The 25,608-nt window shown below is 40.4% G+C and overlaps 1 pseudogene across 1 annotated transcript; it reads right to left on the bottom strand.

The window, feature by feature from the left end:
• Positions 1 to 16,252: 16,252 nt before the first annotated feature.
• Positions 16,253 to 22,239, bottom strand: LOC311618571 (ras-related C3 botulinum toxin substrate 1-like; annotated as a pseudogene). Its single transcript has 3 exons — positions 22,131 to 22,239; positions 20,617 to 21,211; positions 16,253 to 16,333 (listed from the first exon to the last, which is right to left on the bottom strand). The product of its transcript is annotated as a ras-related C3 botulinum toxin substrate 1-like (transcript).
• Positions 22,240 to 25,608: the final 3,369 nt, after the last annotated feature.

Genomic DNA, 25,608 nt, shown 5'->3' with positions numbered 1-25,608 from the left:
TTGAGCCTATTTTTTGTTTGCCCTCATTCAATCCCCTCCCCTGCATAGAATTGTATTATTGATTTAAGTACCTGTGTTATACCCCTTGAAATAGAACAATTGAATGAGATAAAGAAAATAATATTTAATTTAGTTGCCTGATTTGGAAATTAATTAAAATTAGAATATACTAATAAGAAATGTAAACTCATGCTAGATCCCTTATATTAATTTCCTATAGATCTATACTTTGTTCTTTTAATAATTTTTAAATGAAATTAAGCTATGCTGCATGCTAATTTTAAATTATTAGATCAGATACTTGGTTTCTGAATATGTATATGTCACTTTTGATCCAATATCAAAACTCTTTGTTTTGATTTTTGTTTCACCAAATCATAAGATTCAAGTGTGTAGGTTGTCTAATTTTCAGTGTTAGGCTTAAATCTCATCATCCACTTGGAGGAACCAGGATATTATTATTTAAAACCTTCACACCCTCTTTCAGATTTATCAAATCTTGCACATTTCATTTCCTGTGAGCTTGGATAGAACAGTTGCTGGTGTGTTTGGGGGACACATCCACCTTTTTACTCTGCCTTAGAGATTAAAAATTAAAACCTTGTTAGGGTGTCTAAATTTTTGAATGAATGTAAGCTTGGGCTTGGAAGTTGGTGAAAAATTTTATTAAATTTCTATTATATGAATAAGTTAGTTATGGCCATATAATCCATTTTTATGTGTTTATGAAATAAACTAATATTAAGATAAAACAATTTTCTTTGTTAAGGATAGATCTTAGAAATTTAAAAGTAAAGAAATCCTATTCTCAGTAAAAATGAAAATTACTAGGAAAAATACTAATATCTAGCCCACTTTTTTTTTTAGTCTATAAGACATATCCAATGCCTTTGAGATTGTTTATGATTTTCAACCTGTTTAAACAATAATATTTCCAGTAAAACCTCTCCTAACAGGAAGAGTGGAATCTAAAGTCCATTTGCAGAAAAATTCAAGGCTCTTTAACTTAATTTTTTTCAACTGGTCTATACTGTCCCCCAAAGCACAAAAGTAATGATAATGCATTTGATACTGTATTTAACTAGAGTGACATATTTCCTGAGCTCTCTCAGAACAGTCCTGGTTATTTCCATTTTCTCATCTTAAATAGGACATCTCACTCTCAAATTGTCCTAATTTGGAAGATAAATTATATGATCACTTTATATATATATATAACTTATACTGGATCGAGAAGTGACCGTCTAAACCCCTTGCCTTTTGAGAGAAAAAACTGGAGTATTAGGGCAGAAGACAATTATTGTTATGGCCTTTCCTAGCCAAATCATTTGTCCGGTTTGTAGAACATGTGTAGTATCTTTTTTTTTTTTTTTTTTTTTTTAATAGGAATTGTTGTATTTGAGTGATTCCAGCTTATGATAAATAGGAAACAATGAGCTTTATATTTTTAAACTGCTGTTAAATGTTATTTTAATTGTTTATTACTGAATTCTTCAAATAGTAATGTGGAATATTAGTGTATTTTTTAAAACCTCATTCTTGATAAAATTCAACTGTTAATTGATATTGTGCCAATTACTATAGGAATGTCCTTGCCCATATATAAAATATGCTGATGTGTTTTACTTATTAATAAAGTTCTAATGATGTGGAAATATGAACCTATTGATGTATCCTTTTGAAATCAGTTTGTTCACAATATATTATCACCACATTGGCCTCACTAAAATATTTATATGGCAGACCACACAAGATTTGCAAGGAAAACAACTTGCATGCAATTAGATTGGAGTGTGCAACATTAACTTGTTTCTGTAATTTATATGTTAGATTGCAGTTTAATTTTAATAAATACAAGAAAATCAACTTTGTGAAAATTATGTTCATTTCTATTTTGCAGTAGATCAGTGGTCACCGTAGTTAAAATCTGCTTTGGGACTTGTTTTCTTATTTGGGACATGAGCTTTAAAGTATAAAAACTTCCCCCAGGTTTAAAAAATAGAAATAAACCTCATTTTATACTTCATAAAAATTTAAAAGGTAATGTTTGTCTTGAACTCAATATGTTTACATGTTTTAAGCTTTTTTTCTTGATGTATTTCAGCTCGCTTTCATTTTTATTTTGTTTTGAGATATTGAGATACCTACTTCTAAAAATCCCACTTGGTTTTCATGAAAACCAGTTTTAAAAAAAATCCATTGGCTAAATAGAAAAGAGATATGGGGTATTACCCTTTTAACAGCTTAGATATAGTAAACTGTAATCACACACTTCTGGTTCACAGAATCTTAGAAGTTGCTTCTCTATCTCATGCTTGTAAAAAGAAACATCTTACTACTTCCCCACACCTTTTCTGTTTGTTTTAATTAAACCAACACATTACCTTTAGTGACACAAGAAGGGGTATAGACTGTCCTCCTTTAGAACATAGTTCTTTTCTTTTAGCCTTACGAGAATCGTAGCAATCAGCAAGTAAAACAAAGCTCAGAAGAAATTTGGAGGGGGGCACCCTCTGTTCTTGGAATACACAAAATTGTAAATAATCTTGTTGAAAAGCATGAACTCTTCAGAGGTGCAAGAACAAACAGTACATGTGCATAAATATATATGTGGAAATATATTTCTTTAGCATCAAACTTAGTTTTTCAGACATCTGAAATCCTGCATAATAATTTCATTGGCTTTTCACTCCATGGGACTTGGGCTCTAACATTTTAATTCACAGCTTATTTCTTTATAAATAAGACCTGAAGACTCTTAATTGCTAGCAAGCATTGGTGAACACTCATCCTGATACAATAAATGGTGATGAAACAAGTATGAAGAATCATTTCCTAAATCCAGATTTTTAAAATGATGAGCAGACTATGGAAACATGTAGCGTCAGTACATTGAGAATTAGGAACTTTTAAAAGACACCCAAGTTTTACATCTTAGTCCTATGAGACCTCCTGGGATGAATGATGGATGGAATGATTCTTAGGGCCTCTCTAGAGCTATGATTGTTATTCAAGATGGTGCATTATAATCAACTGGGAGTTAGGGGGAAAGTGACAGTTCACCTTCCATTTCCCGAAGTTCCAATGCAATACATATGCCCCATGACAGCATATGTGCTTCTAGTTTGGAGTTCTGGGATTTGAGTCTTGGTACCTCTGATTCCTTTCTCATCATTGTGCCCTCTATATCTAGCTCCTGGTATACACATGATAGAAAGTTACAAACGTTGGATCAGACAGCCTTCTTGCAGGGAAAGGGAAGGAAAAGACACCTAAAGTAGATCTTAAAGAGTTAGTGAGCATTTCATGAGTTCTTGCTTTGTGGCCCTGAATGAGCCCTTCTGGTTTTCATGCCTTTATACACATAACATGCCTCTGCAGGGCAGCATAACCATGGCCATGTGGGCATGGTGACAATGGGACTGTGTGTGGAGAAGGAAGTTCTTTTATCCATAATCCTGCAGAGCAAGCAGAATTGGATTATCAGAGCTGATTTTTCATTGCCTTAAAAAAAAAATTTCCCAGGAGCGTCTTCCCTTCTCTAGTCTTGAGGAGCCTATGTATTATTGAGAGGCAGCTATGTGTAGCAGAAAGACTGGGTTTTGGAGCCAAATTAACCCTGGATTCAAATTTCAATTCTCACACAAGCTCAGGCAATTTGCTAAACCAAAGCCTCAGTTTCCTCACCTGATTGTTTGGAAGCACCGTATGTTCCTGAGGATTAGGTGAAATTAATGAAAAGAAAAAGTTAGCATTATTATTACATCTTCGCTGAGTGTGTTTCCTGACCAGACTGCCTGTTAGTGTTAAGCAGATGCCTCCAGGACTTGGAATAAGCCCATGCCTGATGTGGGCATTGTATCTGCCAGCCCCTTTGAAAAGCATGATTATAATAGGATCATGTTGACCTAGCCTTGGCTCCCTACATCTCTGCGGCAAGTGGAAATAAAGCAAAAGTGGTTTAGATGACGATTGATATGAAGGGAGGGAGGAGTCTGTTTACCAAGCAATAAAGCATTCCAGCTGTAGGAAGAGCGAAAGCTTACACATCTCTCCTGGTTGAAACTTGGAGTGCCTGGAGGGCCAGTTCCTTAGAATTGAACTACAAATTGATGAGATGATTGGTGACTCATTGCTTTTGCTCAGGGCACTGAAATTCTGGTTGGGAAGTGATCAGAAAATAAGTTACTGGACAGGTTGTTTTTGATTCTAGGCCAAAATATTCTCCAGTGTTCTATAATCATGGGGTCTTAATCTTGGATTTGTTTTTTAAAATGCCTGTTACTGTGAAAGGGAAATACTTAGATGGGAGTTAAGTCCCCTAGACTCCACCTTGATCATAATTTTGGTCAATTAAATATTTTTGAGTGCTTATTTATAATTTGTAAGGGTGATGCTCTTGCCTCCATATGGTATTCCTCTCCTACTCTCTTCCTCTTCCCATCCTCTGAAAGAGCTTAAATGCCAGGTCTTTTGTGAAGCCTTTCTCATCTTCTTATTCTGATTCTGGTCCTCTTGTCCCCTGGCTCTATGCCTGATTTTTGTCAATGCACTGTCATTATTGATTTTTGTGTTACTATCCTCAGTGGTAGATACTCAACTTGCATGTCTCCCCACCACCTAGGACAGAACTAAAAAAAAATAAATGTATTTATGGATGAGATAAATGGGATTGGTGCTAGTGATGGTCTCTGTGTGAACTGGATATGTAAAATGCATTCTGTCCCTTCACTCATAGTCTAACGGAGGAAAATTTATAAACAGGAAAATGTGCTAGTGTTAGGTGGGAACAAAACTCATGTGAGCAAGCAATTGGACCCTGGGAGAACCAGGGCATCCTTCACTAAATAGGTGACATTAGCACTAGGTCTTAAAGAAAAAAATATAGAAATGTGCAAGTATGTTTAAACATTCAGATTTTTCCATCTCTTGCCTTCTTTGATCCTCCTCAAAAGGAAGTAATTTTCTAATTCTTATGACACTTCATCTGAGCCTCTTTTTTCAACCACTTTCAACTGTGTGTCACAGTAATCGCATTCATGACTCATCACTTCTGCTTGAGGACAGGATATATGGCTACTTCATAAGCTTCCAACATGCCTTACACATAGTAAGCACCTTTAAAAATCAAGTCCAAGATTTTTCATGTCATTTTGAGCCATTCATTTTGCCACTGCCAATATTGTTAACTTCAGAAGTCAGTAGTGACATAGGCACCCGCTTCTTCAAATACAAATATCTCCCATGTACTACTCCCATATTTTTTACCTTTTAACAATTTGTTGTATACTTTTACAGACTCTTTCCACATAATGTTTTACTAGTATGATCCTGTTTCATGATGACTTCTGGTCCCAGGTACAATGTTGGAGACGGTGCCATTTTCTCTGTATCCCAAGAGACAGCTCTCATGAGAGAGCACTATTTCTTCTTGCAAATGTAGTTTATTTCTCCTGAGAAACCAACATTTATTTCCTTGGTTCTTTAGTCTCTAGATAAGGGCCTTTGGGAGCCAGGCTAATTCAGGATCTGATATTTGCAACATTTAAGTGTCCAGTTTTATGATCTTACAGCTTCATTTTGGTGAGAACGTCTCTGGAATCAGGTTATTAGGAAGAAAGGGGTTGGAATTGACAACATCCAGCCTGAGTAGGTTTAGAGAAGACAAAATGATTCTGGGTTTAAAATTAATTTCCCGCCATACCCACTTTGCCTCAGTGGTTAGAGTGTCAGCCCATGGATTGAAGGGTCTCGGGTTCGATCCAGTCAAGACAAGCTCGGCCCCAATCGGAAAGTGTGAGAGGCAACCAATTGATGTGTCTCACTCACATTGCTGTTTCTCTCTCTCTCTTCCTTCCTTCCTTCCTTCCTTCCTTCCTTCCTTCCTTCCTTCCTTCCTTCCTTCCTTCCTTCCTTCCTTCCCCCCTCTCTCTTTCTCTCTCTCTCTCTCTCTCTCTCTCTCTCTCTCTCTCTCTCTCTATATATATATATATATATATATATATATATGATATATGATATATCTATATGATAAAATCAATGAAAACCAATTTTTCTTGTTTTAGAACAAAAATATGTGTCCCAGGATGTGGCAATCACTGTTCCTTTATAAACTAATACATTTAGAACCCTTCCTTTTCTCTTCCCAAATTCTTTCTGCCTTGAGTTTGTGTGACACATGTGTCATTGAGGCAATAGTTGATAGATTAAGAATAAAGAGTGATGAGGAAGAAGAAGTCTTGATCTTCCCTGACATTAAACAGAGTATTGCACTAGGCCTGGACCTGCCTACCTTCAACTTTTTGTTCAATGAGAAAAATAAATTTCTATTTGCTTAGTTATTATTAGTCAGGTTTTAAATTATTGATATTTAGGAACTATGCTTCAAGAAGAAAGTCTAGAGAACCAAGATGGCAGGGTAGGTAAACCCCTGTACTCACCACCTCCCACAATCACATCAAAATTACAAATAAATACAGAACAACCATCATTCAGAACCACCTGAAAGCTGGCTGAATGGAAGTCCTACAACTAGAAAAGTAAAGAAGGAAGTACATTGAAACTGGTAGAAAAGATGGAGGCATGGAATGGTTGAACACAGACATGTGACATGTTTTTAATTGGGAGGGATATCTTCTCTGCAGGGGCCATTCATGAGGACCTAGAGGTACCAGCCCCACATCAGACTCCAAGTCCACACTCCAGAGCTGGAAAGAGAAACCCCCTAACTTTGAGCTGTAAAAACCAGTGGGGATTGTGGCTGAGTGACCGGAAGGCTTCTGGAGACCCAGGAAATTCCTTTTAAAAGGCTGGTGGACAAACTTACGTGCTCCTGCTCCCTCTGAGCTCCAGCACTGGGGCAGTAGCTTAGATGGATCCAGGGACCTACAGGAGACAACCATAGGGATCTCTCCTGCACAGCAGCTCTTCCACTGTAGTTGAAGCTGGTTCTCACATCCAGTTGGCTTGAGGGTCAATTCCTTGCCAACAGCAATCAAGGCTCAACTACAACAAGACTATACATACAACCCACTGGTCACATTTAGAGTGCCCAGCTCAGGTGACTGGAGAGGCTGAACGACTGAGCCATACAGGACACCTAATATGCAAAGCCACTTTATCCATTCCAAGAGAGATAGCAGCTACACCTAATACATAGAAGCAAAGACAGGGAAGCAGCCAAGATGGAAGCATGTCAATGGCACTTTGTAAGAAGAGCATGTGATGTGGGTTATATATTAAATGTGGCCCTCTTTGGAAACATGTGACTTTTGTACTCCAGCCAATCTGTGGGTTGTAAGATTTGTCCCAGCAGCTCAGTCACCTGCAGCAAGGACCAAGAAGACAGAATAGGATTTGCTGAGAGGATATGAGCAAAGGTTGAAGAGACAGGGGAATTGAGGGAACTTCTGAGAAAGTGATCCGAGTCATCAACCACAGAGTACAATCCCACTTCTCCGTATACACCCAAAAGAATGGGAAGCAGGGACACAGAGCTATTTTCACACCCATGTTCATAGGAGCATTACTCACCATAGTCAAACGGTGGAAGAAGGTCAAATTCCCACCAATGGATAACGAAAATATTGTATATACATATAATGAAATATTATTCAGCCTTAAAAAGGAATGAAATTCTGATCTATGCTACAACATGATGTGGAAAACATTACGTTAAGTGAAATAAGGCAGCCACAAAAGGAAATGTGTATGATTCCACTTCCATGAGGTATCTAGTGTTGGAGGAGGTCATGGAGAGGACGTGACTGCCAATTGACCCAAGAACTGCCAATTAGAGGCTCCTCAGCCCTCCACTGTTCTTGGGATGCACACATCGCCCACCATTCCCACAGCGGGAGCCATTTTCAAGGATGCAGGCTTGAAAGAGCAATGTGTTGTGCAGGCACCATCTGGACTGTGTAGGTGACTGAATCCCATTAAGTCCTCTATATAAACATTGATGATGCTGACAGCAAGTGTGGAGATCTGATTTTGTGACTCCCTGGACAAGCCTTCTAAGTTTTCTACTTATTAAACCTACCATGTTCATAGGTTTCTCCTTGCCCTGTGTTTGGGGCCAGTTTCAGGTTTCATCCGAGTTTACAAATCAAATCAATACTTCAAATAGTCCTATTTATAGACACAGTAGAATGGTAGTTACTGGGGTTTAAGGGGAGGGGCAATAGGGAGTTAGTGTTTAACAGGTATGGAGTTTCGGTTTGAGATGATGAAAAGTTCTGGAGATAATTGATGGAGACGGTTGTACAACATTGTGAATGTACTTAATGTTATTGAACTGTACATTAAAAATGATTAAAATGTGATGTTTTTTTTTCCTGTATATTTTGCCACAAGGACAACTAAAACAAACTTTGGAAGTATTAATTCAATTAAAAATAACTAATACAATAATATAATACTTGAATACTTTACTACTTGGGCCACTAAAACAGTCATAGTACTGAGGGTCTCACAAGATTTTTCAGGAAGTTTTCCCACTTGTTAATCTACTAGTACTCCTCTTTCAGAGAGACTTAGAACCAAAGTGGGGTGTGTTATAGCTACCCACCCTTATTCTGTATTTCTCCCCCTCTCATAGGGGGCATCAACCCACTGAGAATGTAATGCCTGCTTCCTTTAACAGCATTTCTTGTCCCCGTTATCATTATAAAAGCCAGAAAACCACAGGTTGATTGGTTCAAGTAAACAGATGACCATAGTCATTGTCAGCTCCTCAATTTAAGATCCAAGTTTGAGCCAGACAGGACCCACTAGCATAATAGATAAGATAGATCATATTATTCTGAAAATAATGTTTTCTTTGTGTTTACTCCCGTTAGTGGTTCTCAACCTTTCTAATGCAACAACCCCTTAATACAGTTCCTCATGTTGTGGTGACCCCCAACCATAAAATTATTTCCGTTGCTACTTCACAACTGTAATTTTGCTACTGTTATGAATTGTAATGTAAATAGCTGTGTTTTCTGATGACCTTAGGTGACCTTGCTAGCGGTTCTCAACCTGTGGAGCCTAAGACCATCGCGAAACACAGATATTTACATTAAGATTCATAACAGTAGCAAAATTACAGTTATGAAGTAGCAACAAAAATATTTTTATGGTTGAGGGTCACCACAACATGAGGAACTGTATTTCACAGCATTAGAAAAGTTGAGAACTACTGTTTTAGAGGGAGCTAGTCAATTGTGTACATTCTTAGTGCCTTACACGAGGCCAGACACATAGGAGCAGACAGGCATTTAGCAAATTTGTCCAGCTGAACTAGAGATTCAAACATTTAGTAAGTACCTCTATTTTTTATCTATTGCTGTGAAATGAATGACCTCGAGCTTAGTGGCTTAAAACAACAATAATCATATATTATCTTTTATAATTTGATGGGTGATAAATTCAGGTGAAACACAGGAGAGATGGCTTAATGATGACTGGGGCCCCAAGTGGAAGACTTGAAGGCTGGGGGTAGAAATCATCTGAAGGCTCATTCGTACACATATTTAGTGCTTAAAATTGGTGTCACCCCACATGGGACTTCTCCATGTGGCTTGGGGTTCTTCCCAACATGGCGGCTGGGTTTCAAAGTAAGCATCCTACAACAGAAACATAGAAAGAGGCAGCAACCAAAATATTGCCAGTGTGGCTTAGCTTCAGAAGTCACACAGCGTCATTTTTGCAATATTTGGGACAAAGTGTGGCTAGGTTCAAGGAAAGGAGACATAGACCCTAATGGAGGCATGTCAATGGCACTTTGTAGGAAGAGCATGTGGGATGGGTTATATATTAAATGTGGCCCTTTTTGGAAAATGCCTTTGCCACAGGGCTTTTAATGTGCCAAGCACTGTGTTAATGCCTTTTTTCAAGTCTTTTAAAAAAAGAATATTTAAGTTCTTTTGGCTGATGGAATAGAAATCAATGACAGTTGACATTCTTTTGTTCTTGTTCTACCTCATGTTCTCATAAGTCTAAAAAAGCATAATATAATTGGTTATCTTTTTTATGACTCAAGGGTGATTTACTTAGTAACTTGTTTGTTCAACAAGTATTTATTGAGCACCAACTGCCAGCTTTAAATGGCAATTTAAGCTCATTTTTCTCTTCTCTGGTTTTCTGTGAAGCCACAGAAGTGGTCAGTTCTTTCATTACAAAAACTTGTTTATATATTAAGTAATTGTTATTAAGTCACTTATTAACTTTTCTCTTCAGCACTACATTTAGGTGCTGAAGGAAGAGGTGAACAAAACAAAAATAGTTTCTGTCCAGGTGAAGGTTATAGTTTGGTTAGTGATGGAAGAAAGAATTGTGACCATTGTTTTATTTATGTTCAAAGTCAATACTGAGACAAACAATAGAATGATGGGTTGATAAGAGTATAAAGGACTTTTTTGTGAAGGCCACCTTTCTTTCCTGGTAGGCCATGCCGACCAGAGGGTAGACCATTCTAATTTTCAAACCATCTAGGATACAAAAGAAGAAGTTTCTTATGGCAATAAAGCCTAATGGCAATTTAAGCTCATTTTTCTCTTCTCTGGTTTTCTGTGAAGCCACAGAAGTGGTCAGTTCTTTCATTACAAAAACTTGTTTATATATTAAGTAATTGTTATTAAGTCACTTATTAACTTTTCCCTTTTCTAGCTATACTTTCTCAACTTTTAAACTTTTTCTCATGGGGTATTGTCTGTTCTGTAATCATTTTGATATTTAGTCTTCTCTCTAGGGAATCTCAGACTGTACACAGTATTTTGAATATAGCCAAGGAGCCAAGAGAGTGAAAAGATAACTTGTGTTCCTACACATGTGAGTACTCACTGACAACACTGACTTTTCATGTGAGACCACATTGTATGTGTCTTCAAGTTCGCTGACTTTTCTGTTCCTCTTCTTAGAAACATGGATTCCAACTCATGTTTGTAACCTTGCTCTAACTTATGCTTTGTTCTTACTAGTAAATCATCCATGTTCAACCCCACTATTAGAATTAACACTTTAACAAATGAAATAGGCTCTGAGATCCTATTTCCTTACCTTGCTAATTTAAATATTTTAGCATTCTTTCTTACCTAGAATTGAATGTTTGAATTAAACCAGTTTTGTATTATTATTATTATTATTAGTAGTAGTAGTAGTAGTAGTAGTATATTGATTTCAGAGAGAGGGAGAGATTGAAACATCAATGATGAGAAAGAATCATTGATTGGCTGCCTCCTGCACACCCCCGAAACCCTGGCATGTGCCCTTGACTGGAATTGAACCTGGGACCATTTAGTCTGCAAGGCTGCTGCTCTATCTACTGAGCCAAACTTACTAGGGCTAAACAAACCAGTTTTATACATCCTTGGACTTAGTTTCAGTCATTCAGCAAATATTTATTGTGCACCTACCTGTATGTGCCAGGCAGAGTGCAAAGTGCTATGGGGCTTAATGCCCAGCAGAATCAAGCATGGTCTCTGCCTTCTTAGGATCTAGTGTCTGGTAGGGGAGCTAGACATTAAATGGATTTCAGGCAAAAGAAAAAAAAATGCTTTCTTAATTAGAGGTAGAACAGTGTTGTTATGGGTTGGACAAGAGAATCTGATATTTTACTTGAATGAACTTTTAATTTTTGAATAGTTTTGTGGTAGGCAGTTAGACAGACATGAGCAGAGCAAGAGCAATGAGCCAGGCACAGAAGGTCACCAGGGATGAAAGCCCTGGGTGTCTAGCAAATTATAGGGTGGAACCTTACCACCAGGGTGACCTTTCTTCCCCTAGCATATTACTGGTCATGCGGTTTGGACCCTTGACCTTTCTCCCTAAAGATAACATCTAGGCCTCAGTTGTATTTCAGCTCCAGGCACAGAAAAGTAATGAAACCAGCCAGGGCTGACCTTGGGACCAGCTGTTCTGAATAATGACTTCCTGCCCTGGTCCAGCCAATCTATCAGTGGAGACCTAGACCCAGAAAGGACACACCTGGATGGAAATCTGCTGAATGTTTTATTGAGACTTCCCCTGGGACTGCCCCTAAAATCTCCAACACTAAAACCCTATTATGGAGCACCCAGTGAGCTTTTCCTCCTGGGGGCATGCGTGAGCCTTTCCTTTTCCCTTTTCCTGCCTCCTGACCCCCCTCCCTCAGGGTTGTTACCATTAGCTTCCTCACTCCCAAGCTCCCAGGGCCCTTCCTTTACTTGTATAACTTGTTTCCTAAGCCCATTTCCTCTACCAATTACTTTTTCTACCTCTGTGTTTTACCAAATGTTATCTTATAATTTGAGTCTTGGCTTTGAATTCTTTCCTAGCCAGCACTCAAGTACTAAAATTGCTGAACCCAGATCTGGTCTGATCCCACTGATCTAAAGTCTGGTGCTATTCCCACTACCTACAGTAGTTTTAGATTTATGGGAAAATTGAGAAGGTACTACAAAGCATTCTCATATACCTAGTGCCCAATTTCTCCTATCAAAATTTTACACTAGTAGGATACATATGTTAAAATTAATATACCACTTAACACATTATCATTGATATGTGGAGTTGGGTGCAGACTCTCCTTATGGGTTCTTGTCTTACAAAGTCTAAAGAATAAAATTTGAGATCTAAAATGTGGAAGTTTATTGGAAGCATACATAAACTCTCCGTTGGGTAGGGTCCCCAACTGGGAAAAGCCTGCTCTCTCGCTCTCAAATGTGAAAAAAATCTAATCCTGTTCTAAGTCTCTTTGTCTCCAGTTTATATAGCTCTTTGTCTGAGCATGACCCTTTCAAATTGGACCCCCTCTCCATTTTATGACCCCATGCTTTCCTATTTGATCACTCTTTTGCAGGGTATCAGTTCCAAAGTTCAAAGCCCACATAGTGTTCCCTTCTTCCTATTTCCCTTATTTTGTAACATTTCTCTATCCTCTGTGAATGTAAGATAAGCATTCTGGTGGCTCTAGGCTTTCACCTATGCATCCCTCTCCCATGGATCCCCCTTATTTCTTATCTAATGGCCCGGTGCATGAAATTCGTGCACATTAAAAGGGAATTAATTAGAGGAAAAATTTGATATTGCTATTTGCCCTTTCTCTATAATAGAAGTGTCAGAGATGAAAGAAAATTAATAACATGTATATGAAAATCTACCTCCTGCCAGAGTCTGGGGCTTGCTGCGGGACCTAGAGTCAAGTTCCCATCCAAAACCCCCACGCACTTCAAATACACAAGAAACCCAGACCTGGCCAGACCAACCCCCATTGGGTGACCTGGCTAGACCCAGTTGGGGGTAAGCCTCTCAGGGCAGGGGGCATAGCCTCAGGTCCCCCATCCTAGTGCTGAGAGAGGGGCTCGGCCTAAGGTCCCCCATCAAGCCTCACAGGGCGAGGGGATGTGGCCTGAGGTCCCAATCAAGTCCCGCTGGGTGGGGGCTGTAGCCCGAGGTCCCCTGCCCTGGCACTGGGGCAGGTGTCGCAGCATGAGGTCTCCAGGACCGGCTCTGGGGTGGGGGGCTTGGCCTGAGATCCCTCACCCCAGCCAGGTGCCTTGCAGCCTTAGGTCCCTGCTGTTCAGTGGTGATGGTGGCATCCTGGCTAATTTGCATATTCCTCTATTATATAAATAGATGCCTGTCCAATCTCTAAAATCTCTTTCATCATTACTTAAAGTCCATAATTTATTCAAATTTTATTATTTTACTTAATGTCCTTTTCAGGTTCTAGGATTTCATCTAGAATATCAGTTATTTCTAGTCATCATGTCTCATAGGCTTCTCTAGATGGTGTGACAGTTTCTCAAACTTTCCTCCTCATTGATGAATGACCTGGACAGTTTGAGGAGTACTGGATCAGGTATTCGTAGAATGTCTCTCAATTGGAATCTTGCTGATGTTTTTCTCATATTAGACTGGGGTTATAGGTTTTGGGGAGGAAGATCACAGAGGGAAAGTGCCATTGTTACCACATAAAATCAAGGGTACACACTGTCATCATAACTTACCACTGATGCTGCTGGCCTTGCTTGCTGTCTGAGGTTGTGTTTGTTCCATTCCTCCACTGTGAATTACCCCCACGGGTCCATGCCATGCTCTTTGGAAGGAAGTCACTATGCACAGCACACACATAAGAAGTGGGGAGTTATGTTCCACCTCCTTGAGGCCAGAGCATCTCCATAAATTATTTGAAAATTTTCTGGACAGATTTGTCCAGAAAGTTTGTTTTAATAACCAGCTTTGTCATTTACTAGCCCTGTAACCTCTGACAGTGGCTTTACCTTGCTAAGTTTGTTCTTATCTTTAAAATCAGAGGCTCAGTGCATGAATTCATGCACGGGTGGGGTCTGGCTGGCTTGCCCCGATGGGGGCCAATCGGGGGCAGGGCTGGCCAGGGGGAGAGGCTGTGGGCATTTGGCTATCTAGTTCCACCCCAGATTGGAGTGTTGGGGGCTAATCAGGGGGCAGATCAACTAGGGGTATGGATCAGGCCTGTTGGCTGTCACAGTGCTTATCAAGCCACCAGTCTTCTGGTTGTTCTGCTGTTCAGGTCACTGGGCTTTTATATATATAGATGTATCTTCACATACATTTTTATAAATATATTTTCATTGATTTCATTTTTTAAAATATATGTTTATTGATTTCATAGCAGAAAGGAGAGGGAGGGAGAGATAGAAACATCAATGATGAGAGAATCATTGATCTGCTGCCTCCTGCACACCCCCCACCCTGCAATCTGGCCAGGAATCGAATCTTGACCTGCAATCTGGCCAGGAATCGAATCTTGACCTCCTAGTTCATAGGTGGAAGCTCAACCACTGAGCCACACCCAGCCAGCCAGGCTTCACATACTTTTTTTTTTTTTATCTTCATCTGAGGATATTTTTTTCCCATTGATTTCTAGAGTGGAGGGGAGTGGAGGGTAGGTGGGAGAAATATTGATGTGAGAGGTGATGGGGAATCCAACCCAAGAGCCTTAGGCCTATAGACTGGCGCTCTAACCACTTCGCTAACCAACCAGGGCTCACATACATTTTTGAGACATGGAAGACCAACATGCTTTGTGCTTTATGAACTGGGACTAAATGAAGGTCTTAATTAATCAGGTTTCTTGTTGAGCAGGCTGTCCCCCTCCCAACCCCGCCATTCCTGGAGGAGATCTAGGGGGTGCGTTCCCCAGGCAGTCAGAGAGGATGGATTGGCCACTGGGGTGTGGGGAGAGGAACTATGGCCGTAGGGGTGGTTGCTGGCTTAGGACAGCCCCTCAGGCCCCAGTAAGGATTTCTGCTTTATTTTACATTCCTCCCCTTCCTGCCAGGAAAGCTCCTCATCTTGGGCGCTTGCTGCAGTGAAGATCACCCAATCCAGCCCTTTCAAGGCCTATTAACCAAGCCGGAGGGATGAGGAAAAAGAAGGGATTTCTCTAATCAGGTAACATGACTCTGAGGTCAGGAGAATTTTTGGCCCAAGGATTTCAGCAGCGACCTCCTTCCCTTACTCTTCGGGGCCGTCCTCTCTCCCCTTGGCTTCTCCCTCAGACTCTGAATCCCGAGTATTTTTGGTTTCAGCTCTGTGCAAGTTCCTCAGGCAGTTGCAGGCTGTGATTAGGGTGATTGTCTCTGTGAAAGACACTTGAAAGTCAGGTTGGAGCAGGGCGTGCGCGCGTTCTTTGCAGAGGATGTGGAGCGTGTTGACGGAGAGCCTGCCTGCCAGGACACGATCCCTCTCCGGGCACCGGGAACAATCTGCCATTGTCTCCGGGGGCAAAACGGTGCCAATAAAACACGAGCGCTCCGCGCCAAGAGGAGGAGGAATGCCGCATTAACTGCTTCACCACTAAACCTCATGACGGGACGGGAAAGAGAGAGGGCGAGAACCCTCTCCTCTGCGTGCAGCTTGCAGCCACAGAGCACAGAAGGGACCAGAGCAGGCCCACGGGTCCTGGCACAGGGGAGGGAATGTTCACTCCACGCGCGCCCTTGCCAGGGGCAGCCTGCGCTCCCCCTTCACCTGGAGCATGCTGGATGCTGCCACTGGAGAAAGTGGGGCGCCCCCTTCGTTTCCTTTCACACTTGTCTGGGTCCCCAGAAGCTGTGACCTCAGGGACAGTCCTGTGCCAGGACTTAGGGAAAGGGAGAGGCAGCGTGTAGCTTTTAGGGCACGTTCAGAGGATAAAATGCAAGCATCCATGGAGGGTCAGCCCAGGAAGCAGAAATGAGAGAGAAAAGACCAGAGACAGTACTTTAAATTAGGTAATGGGAAGGCCTTGATGCTTTAATTTGCCACTTCACGAGCAAGGGGCCGTGCAAAGATAGGAGGGGGAACGAACATTTTCAGAACCCATTTGTCTGACGGTCTCCCTTAGTCCCTGTTTAATAAAAATAAAGGGGTATTAAGTTCGTGTGGGGACTCCCATTTTCTTTCTCCCCATAGTCTGTGTCAGAATCTGATCCCCCCCTCCCCCCCTGCAATTCTTAGGAAACACTCTGGTGGTATTTTGGGCCTCCTGTTCGTCCCCTGACCACTGACTAACCCAGCCCACCCTGTATTCTGTTCTCACACGATTCAGCTTTCCTGTTTAGAAATTCAGGTTACTGTGCACCAGCTCTACACTGCAGGAGTCTCAGTACAGGCTTTATGTGAGCAACCCCTAAGGGGTAAAGATACGGGCAACGACAGTCTGAGTCCCCTCCTTTTACAAAAGGCCTTTCACACAGAACCACAGCGTTTCTGAGCCCGATTCCTATGTCTGCATTCCAAGTTTGTCTGTGATCCTTTACGAACTATTTGTGGTGGAGTTGATGGGGAAGGGCGGTGGTGGGTCAGCTCTTCTTTAAAAGTTTGGGTCTCATAATCTCAGTAACTGATTCACAACTGGGTCTGCTTCTATTATGTGTATTTCTCTTTGTCTTCTCCCTGGTGTGTCTGATAATCTTGCAGGGAAGGCTGGACCTCGTGTAAGGAAAATTTGTAAAAATCTAGGTGGTAGTCTCCTTTTTTCCAGAGAGAATATTATTTAGGAAGGCAGTTAGTGGAGGAGCCATTAGGGAACAAACTCAGATTTGAGTCTGAGTCTAAGGTTTTGACTATTTTGGGTTTGTGTAGGGAGCCAGTTATAGGGTTAAACCTCAGACTGACCTGCTGGCAAAGTTGCTAACAAGTCCCAGCCTGGAGGGCACAGTCCTCTTAGCATAATTAAGCTTCATCTTGTGACTGCTCCCTAGATCTTTCCTGGGTAGCTAATGGGCTGTGGGAAGTGCAGCAAGTGCTGCCCAAACAAGTGAAACTTACAAGAACATTGTAAATTACCTTGTTTGCCCCTGACTATAAATAAAGCATCAGCTTTGCAGTCTGGATCTGTTCTGTGGCCTCAGTTAGGCACAGAAATCCACTTAGACCCAGCTTATTCTCTTGTCTGTCTTTTTCTTCATCCCTCAGGCTGGCCGAACCCTTGACTGTGCTGGCCTGGTGCAGGTTTGCCCTTATTTCCAAGGTGTAGAAAGAATCAAACAGAACCCTGAAGTGTTTGCCTGGGTACCTCTACTTCGGTGGCCCCTGACCATCCCCTTATTTTTATTTATTTATTTATTTATTTATTTATTTATTTATTTATTAAAAAAATTATATATATATTGATTTTTTTACAGAGAGGAAGAGAGAGATAGAGAGCTAGAAACGTTGATGAGAGAGAAACATCGACCAGCTGCCTCTTGCACACCCCCTACCAGGAATGTGCCCGCAACCAATGTACATGCCCTTGACAGGAATCGAACCTGGGACCTTTCAGTCTGCAGACCGACGCTCTACCACTGAGCCAAACCGGTTTCGGCCTATCCCCTTGTTAAAAAGTTTCCCCAGCACAGTGTTTCAGCCTCTTAGCAGGTTCTTCTTGGCTCAGTTCTTCTATGTCTTGATGTGTACCACAGACAAATGGGTGACTTTTGTTTTATTAATACTCACTTGAAGATATTTTTCCATTGATACTGAGGAGAATGGAAGAGAAAGGGAAAGACGACAGAAAGAAACAGTGATGTGAGAGAAACACATCCATTGGTTGCCCCCTGCACGTGTCCCAATCAGGGCCCGGGCAGGGGAAGAACCTGCAACCAAGGTATGTGCTTTTGACTGGAATTGAACCCGGGACCCTGTGGTCCATAGGCTGATGCTCTATCCACTGAGCCAAACCAGCTAGGGCTCAAATGGATGACTCGTAAGAGGAAAAGTGGCTTGGACTATCAGGCTTTTTTCTTATATTTCCTTTTACTCTAGGATCTTTGGCTTCTTTCATCATGGGTTTATTTGATAGTCTTGAACTCCCAATTTTGACTCTCCTGTTCCATGAGAATGCTCAAAATTTTGCTCAGTTTCTCTGGTTGTCAGCAGCCACTTTCTGCCTTGCCTCTAAATTAGTTTTCCTTCTTATAAGGATCTTGACCTCTCAAGTTTTTGACTACTTTTGTAGTTTCTCAGCACCATTAGTAGGTGTGTGTGTGCCTGTGGCCTTGTTTTTCTGTATTATACTTATATTTTTGTTTTTAGCAAAAACCTGCCCTTGTTTTAATGCCACTAATGGAACTGTTGTGCAGTTTCTTTTTCTTCTGTCTTGGTTTGTGTGTTTAGTTTTAACCCAAGGAACTTAAAAAAAAAAATGTTCCTGTTTGACTTTTTGCTTATTGTTTAAATGACATCTCACATGTGGGAGTGTGTGTTTCCAAAGGACAGGAGTTCGTATTTCTTGCTTCTCCCATTATGACTTACAGAGTAGGTACCCTAGAATAATTATTGAGTAAGTGGATTTTAGAGTTGCCATCTTTCTGGGAAGAAATCCCTACCTGCACCCAGGATCCAGCTGAATGATGCAGGGTGACAGTCAGACAGGGACTTCCTACCTGAGACAGGACAGACCATCTGTATCTCACTGAGGCAAAGGAGGAAGGAAGCCAAGAGACAGATCACATCAGTTTCTTTGGCTGTAAAATGAATAGGATGACTATACATGATATCTAAGTCCTTTCCAACTCTAATAGTTTGTGCACCTGTTAGTCAACCCACACTCACTCTCTGGTCCCTTTATTGAGGGTTTTGTTAAAGACAGCAAGTGCCACGTCCACGCCTTTGTCTCTTCAGGCCACCCACATGCTGGGTGCTGCTCTGAGATGAGGGAGCCTGCAAGCTGGGTGCTGATTTTTGCATGAACTCTGTGCACCACTTGGTGAATTTCCTAGAGTTACTATGACAAGTTCACTACTTGGTGAATTTCATAGAGTTACTATGACCATAAACTAGGTAGAGCTTAAGACAACAGTAATGTATTCTCTTCCAGTTGTGGAGGCCTGAGGTCTGAAGTCAAAGTGTCGGCAGGATTGGCTCCTTCTGAGGCTCTGAGAGAGAACCATCGCATGCCTCTCTCTTAGCTTCTGGTGGCAGCTGGCGTTCCCTGGGAATCATTCCAATCTTTGTCTCCATCTTCCCATCACTGCCTTCTCTCTGTGTCTGTATCTGCTCCTCTAACGACACCAGTCATTAGATGTAGGACTGTACTTTAAGCCCAGGTTCACTTAATCTCAAGATCCTTAGCTGCATCTACAAAAATCCTATTTCCAAAAAAGGTCACTGTTATGCCCAGATTTCAAGATCCCCAAGGACCACCAGGGAGCCGAGTCCAATGCAAAAGCAAAAGAGCCTTTTTATTTATGCTAGCATGAGCTCCCATCTCCAGCAATCACCAGTGCAATGGCGAGAGACACAGAGAGAGAGACAGAGAGAGAGAGCGAGAGCGAGCACCTTGGAAGAACAATGGCTTTTTGAAGGGTTTAGGGTTGGGTGGTGGGGTGATGCTCGGACCACTGAATTGGCTGGTTCTGATTGGTGGGGTGAGGGCTAGGGTCTGGTTATGCTGGGTTACTTCCCTTTGTATTTCTATTGGCTGATTTAAGGGTGGGTTGGGTATTTTATATAAGATGGAAGACATAATACAAAATGGAGTTAGTCCTGCTCTGCCCTTGAAAGAAGGCCTACGTGCTGGGAAGGGGCCATGAGACCGTATCTCAAGGTCTGGCCTGCTGTCAGCACTGATAACTCTAGCCGGGGCACAGTCCACGGTGTCTCTGGAAGCATGCTCCAACATTCTCACTCTCTAACATTCACATCCTGAGATTATAGGTGGACATGCATTTTTGGAGAGCACTGTTCAAATCACTGTAACCAAAGTAAATCTTTTTCTTTCTTTTTTCAGTTTCTGACTAGATTTTAACAGAATGTGAAAGTTTGACCTCTTACACTTTAAACAAATAAAACCTAAGGGTTACTTGATTGGTTCAAAAAGGCTTTATAGAAAACCTAATCTGTAACAGCATAGCATTGAGTGCAAAGACTCTTCCTTTTTTGAGCAAAGTACACAAGGGGACAGGGCAGCAGGGGAGAGGGGCCCAGACATTTACAACAGCAGGCATTTTCTCTTCCTCTTTTAAAAAAATATATATCTTATTGATTTTTTACAGAGTGGAAGGGAGAGGGACAGAGAGCTAGAAACATTGATGAGAAAGAAACATCGACCAGCTGCCTCTTACATACCCCCCACCGGGGATGTGCCCACAAACAAGGTACACGCCCTTGACCGGAACAGAACCAGGGACCTTTCAGTCCACAGACCGATGCTCTTTCCACTGAGCCAAACTGGTTTTGGCTCTTCCTCTTCTTGATGGGAGGTGGGCAGAGAACAGCTGGAACAACCTCATCAAACACTGTCTTGAGGCCTCACAGTGTGGGAGCCGAGCACTCCAGGTACTTTACAGCCCCCATCTCCTTCCTTAGCCATGGCTAAGCCCTTCGAGTAGGTGATGGGTGTCAACTTCTCCTTCAGTTTCTCATTTGTGTCTTTCGCACACCTAAGATCAAGCGTAGTTCCCACTAGGATGATGGGAATGTTGTCACAATGGTGTCACACTTCAGGATACCACTTTGTAGGAATGTTTTCAAATGACACAGGACTCTCAAGAGAAAAGCAAATTAAAAATACATCTATCTATGGGTAAAATAGGGGACACACTCTGTCATAATCTTCTTGTCCAGCAATATTCCATAAGTGCAAATACAAGGGTTTTCTATTTATCATAACATTGGCAGAATAGTTGTCAAAGGTGGTGGGGATCTATTCTCCAAGAATATATCCAGGAAATGCATTGGTTGTATAATTGATCAGTAGGCAAGTGTTACCTACAGCTGTTTCCCACCATCACACACTCCCCTCCCCCATTTTAAAATTATAATTATTTATTTTAAATATATTTTTTGTTGATTTTAGATAGGAAGGGAGAGAGAGAGAAGGATAAAAACATCATTGATTGGCTGTCTCCTGCATACCTCACACTGGGGATCAAGCCTGCAACCCAGGCATGTGCCCTGACCGGGAATTGAACCACGCTGTCCTGGTTCATAGGTTGATGCTCAACAATTGAGCTATGCCAGTTGGGCCCTAGCTCACCGGCTGCAGCATAGGCAGTTGGCACTGAGGTGAGAAGCAGCAGGCTCTGGTGCCCAGGCAGCTGCCATCAAAGTCACTCTTAAAACCATAAGCTTTATGATGGCAGGAATTATGTTTGTCTTGTTCACTGAAGATGTATTTAAGGTACTGAACGTTTGTTGAATAATATATGTATAAAATCGAAATAGGGTCCAAGTGATAGGTGTGCAGTATGTGTTGCCAGCTACAATCAAATTAAGATGTTCGGTGCTTGCTCTTTATGCATTTTCAATGCATTTATGTAAGGTTTTATGCTTTAATGGGCTGATGGAAATTCAATCTATCAGCTAAAAGTGAATTACCTTGTGGTCTTCTTTAAAAAATGTATATTTATATCATATATTTATTTCCCTACTTATTTTTTTAATCATCACCCAAGGAGATGTTTTTATACGTTTTTAGAGAGAGAAGAGAGAGAAAGAGAGAGAGAGAGAGAGAGAGAGAGAGAGAGAGAGAGAGAGAGAGAGAGGGAGAGACATTGATGTGAGAGAGAAACACTGATTAATTGTCCCCATTAAGCGTCCCCACCCGGGACTGAACTGCACCTTGATATGTGCCCTGATCAGGATCAAACCTGCAACCTTTTGGTGTACAGGACAATACTCCAACTGGATGAGCCACCTGGGGAGGGTTATTTCCTTACATTCTGTCTTCTTATAATATTTCTTTTTCCTTTGTTTTCTCCTATTTTGTGTTATAGTACTACCACCAGTTACAGGTCTGATTTCTTCTTCGTTCTTTTTTCTTTCCATGTCTTTTTAATTTTCCCAGCCTCTTATCTTCTTATAATCAGGCTTTTAAAAGGTATGGATCTGGAATATATATATATATATATATATATATATATATATATATATATATATATATAGTATTTTAATAAATATATATTTTAATAAGACTTAGATGAAAGGGATCCCAAGCATTTAAGTAGATTTGAATCTGAAAAAATAAAGAATGAAACTTAATGATTTTATATTGAGTTTCCCTGAAGAAAGGAGAAGCAACTATTTTGCATTTGAAAGTAGTCATATGAGGAAAGGAATTCCATGTTTCCCATTATAGGATCTCTTACTTAAGGTATTGCTGTCTGCATGTCTTCTAACTATGAACCTAGGACCGTGGTTGGGAAACTGTGGCTCTCGAGCCACATGCAGCTCTTTGGCCCCTTGAGTGTGGCTCTTCCACAAAATACCATGGTCTGGGCGAGTCTATTTTTAAGAAGTGGCATTAGAAGAAGTTTAAGTTTAAAAAATTTGGCTCTCAAAAGAAATTTCAATCGTACTGTTGATATTGGGCTCTGTTGACTAATGAGTTTGTCAACCACTGACCTTGGACATAATGAGGGAGGCAACATTATATATAATAAGCTGCTAGCCATCCAACTAAGAAATCCTTTCTCACGCCATTTCCTGCAGAGTGAGATTGTGTGGATGCCTGCGAATATCTAAACTTGCTGCACTGTTTAAACATCCCTATTACCTTTCTCAGCCTTAGATGTAGTCCTTTGATTTGTTCTCTCTCAAGCTCCTTAAAGCTTCTTCTATGCCAGTTTGGATAGTATTTAGGGAATCTCGATGAATATGCTCATTATCTAATAGAAAGTGACATAAAACACTCCTGCCACGAACTCTGCCACATAACCATACCCTGCTGAACTCCCGCAATTCATTCAGTGCTAGATTAATAGCATTTATGTTATTCATGGATCTCGGTTGACCTTGATCTGCTAGAAACTCCCTCCTTTTTATCTCTGTTCCATACTGGGAAGGTTTTGTCCCACATTAACAATAGTTCTTTTGTACATCAAAGTACACTCTCCCCCCCAACATCCTAAGTTTTAATTTTCCTTGCATGCATAATATGTATCTCTTCTGTTCAATGTCTGATATTTCTTACTTATGTTTAATTGATGGATAATAGAAATTTCTGTTTGTTTTGCAAAAGAAAAGTACTTAAAAACTAGCTTTTTATAATGTGATTTTTTTAAAAAGCAGCTTTATGAGTGAAAAAAATTCATGGAACTGATTTTTTTTCCTTTTTTAAAAAAGTAGGAAATATAGATTAAGTAGAGATCTAATCTCCTGCACGTCCATTTGTCTAGTTAGCAGTTTTCAAATAATAGTATTTATTTGTCTTGGAAAATATAAGAGTTTTAACAATACTGAAATGCCCTTATATATATTTAAATATATGTACATATGTATATACAATCTGTACGTGTAATGATATATTCACTGAATGAAGGTGTGTGGGCAAAAATTGAGAGTTTAATTCAGTGAGTCAATTTTTCCATTTTTTTTTAGGAAACTTCTTTGCAAAGCACTTCCGAAAAGTCAAATAAATAAGTAAAACAGAAAACAAAATCTGAAAACAAAATCCTCATAACCAGGAATTACTTTGTAATGTGGATCTTCCCTCCTCTCAATAAAACATGTAATTATAAAGTAACCCCTTCAATTAGTTTGTTGTTGTTTTTCTAATCAGTGACTACTTATCTGGTATTTAGTAGTTCTGTCTAAAACATTTGCAGTTTCGTTCTCTAGCAATTACTCTAGTAGCAGCAGTAGATGGATAAAATCTTTTAAAACCTTTAAAATTCAGCATTTTCTAACAGCCTCTTATTTTCACTTGAGGATTCAAATTTTTATCTGATGTGTTTCTAGTTCTGGTATATTACTTCTCTGTAAGGAAAAATCCCATAACTAATTATGAAAATTACTTACTTAACAACAACGACAACAACAACATCTAAATTATCAAGTTTTAGTGAGAGTAAATAGCACCTGGGCAGCTTTGTTTAAATGCAGATCCCTGGGAGCCATCTTGAGAAATGCTGACTTAGCTTAGTAGATCTGAGGGCATGGACCCAAGCCTGTGCTTTAAGAACGCAGGCCTGTTGATGCCAGTGTGCGTGGCTACAGATCAACTATGAGAAACATAGTTCTAAACTCTTATGGAGCAAAGAACTTAGTTCTATTGCTGGGGACGTTATGGAGTCTGAAGGTCTGAAGAACAGTGGAAATGCATTCTGTAATGCTTATGTTGCACCTGGACATTACAACAAAGATGCATAAGACACGTAAACTAGGGGGAAGAAACACGTCTCAGGTTTGGCAGAAAGCAGAAAGGGGAAACCTTTACAGATGTTGGTGTAGAAGGTAATATGGAATGAGGAGTGTTGTTGGAGGTGAAGGTTGCAGGACATTTTCCTCTTTACATCTTTTGGGCTTATTCAAAATGAGCTATTAAAATAATCATGAACAGGCAAAAACTGCTCCTTGAGAATAAAATTATTCACCAACTCGTCTATCCTTGTCTTTATTTTCTAAGTCTTACCATAGTTGTGCTATAAGGATATGTTGGGAATGAAGAGATTCAAATCATTAGTTTTTTACTCCTTCAAGATAAATTGCTCATTTCCCCTGATAAATAGTTGTGGGCTATTCACAGTCCAAATTAACATAATTAGTGTAAAGTCTACTTTAAAATGAGATGATACAGTTAATTGTTTTTGTTTTTTGAAATCTACATTTGACTTCAGTAATTACATGAGACAGTATATATGAAAGTGCCTGGCACAGAATCTGACATATGCTAAGTATTTAGATCCATATTTAGCATCTCCCCTCGGATAACTTTTTTTTTTTTTTTTTTTAAATCAATCTTTATTGTTCATATTATTACAAAGGTTCCTCATTTCTTCCCCCCTCCACCAGGTTCCCACCCCACCCTCCGCCCCCTCCCCATCCCCCATTGTCCTCATCCATAGGTGCACAGTTTATGTTCAGTCTCTTCCTCCCTTCCCTTGGATAACTTACAACCAGCGCAAAACTCAATATAAGCCAGACCATCTTTTCTGCCTCCTCTCCAAATGTTCCCAAGGCTACTAGTTATTCAAACCAGAGCCTTTGTTTCATCCTTGATGTCCTATATCCTTCTCCCCTCAAAGTCTTATTTAACTTTCTCCATATCTCTTAAATTATCCACATCATTCATTCATTGCTCAGTCAATCAAACAGTGATGATCTGTCTGAAGCTTCTAGGTAGGTAATGTGTGATCACCCTCAGATCCAAAGAGATTGATTTTTAGAGAGAGAGAAAGGGAGAGGGCTGGAGAGATA

The sequence above is a fragment of the Pipistrellus hanaki genome, assembly GCF_964339955.1.
Source record: "Pipistrellus hanaki genome assembly, chromosome: 3".
Classification (NCBI taxonomy): Eukaryota; Metazoa; Chordata; class Mammalia; order Chiroptera; family Vespertilionidae; genus Pipistrellus; species Pipistrellus hanaki.
The sequence above is the reverse complement of the archived record's forward strand: the minus strand, read 5'-3'. Positions and strand labels throughout refer to the sequence as shown.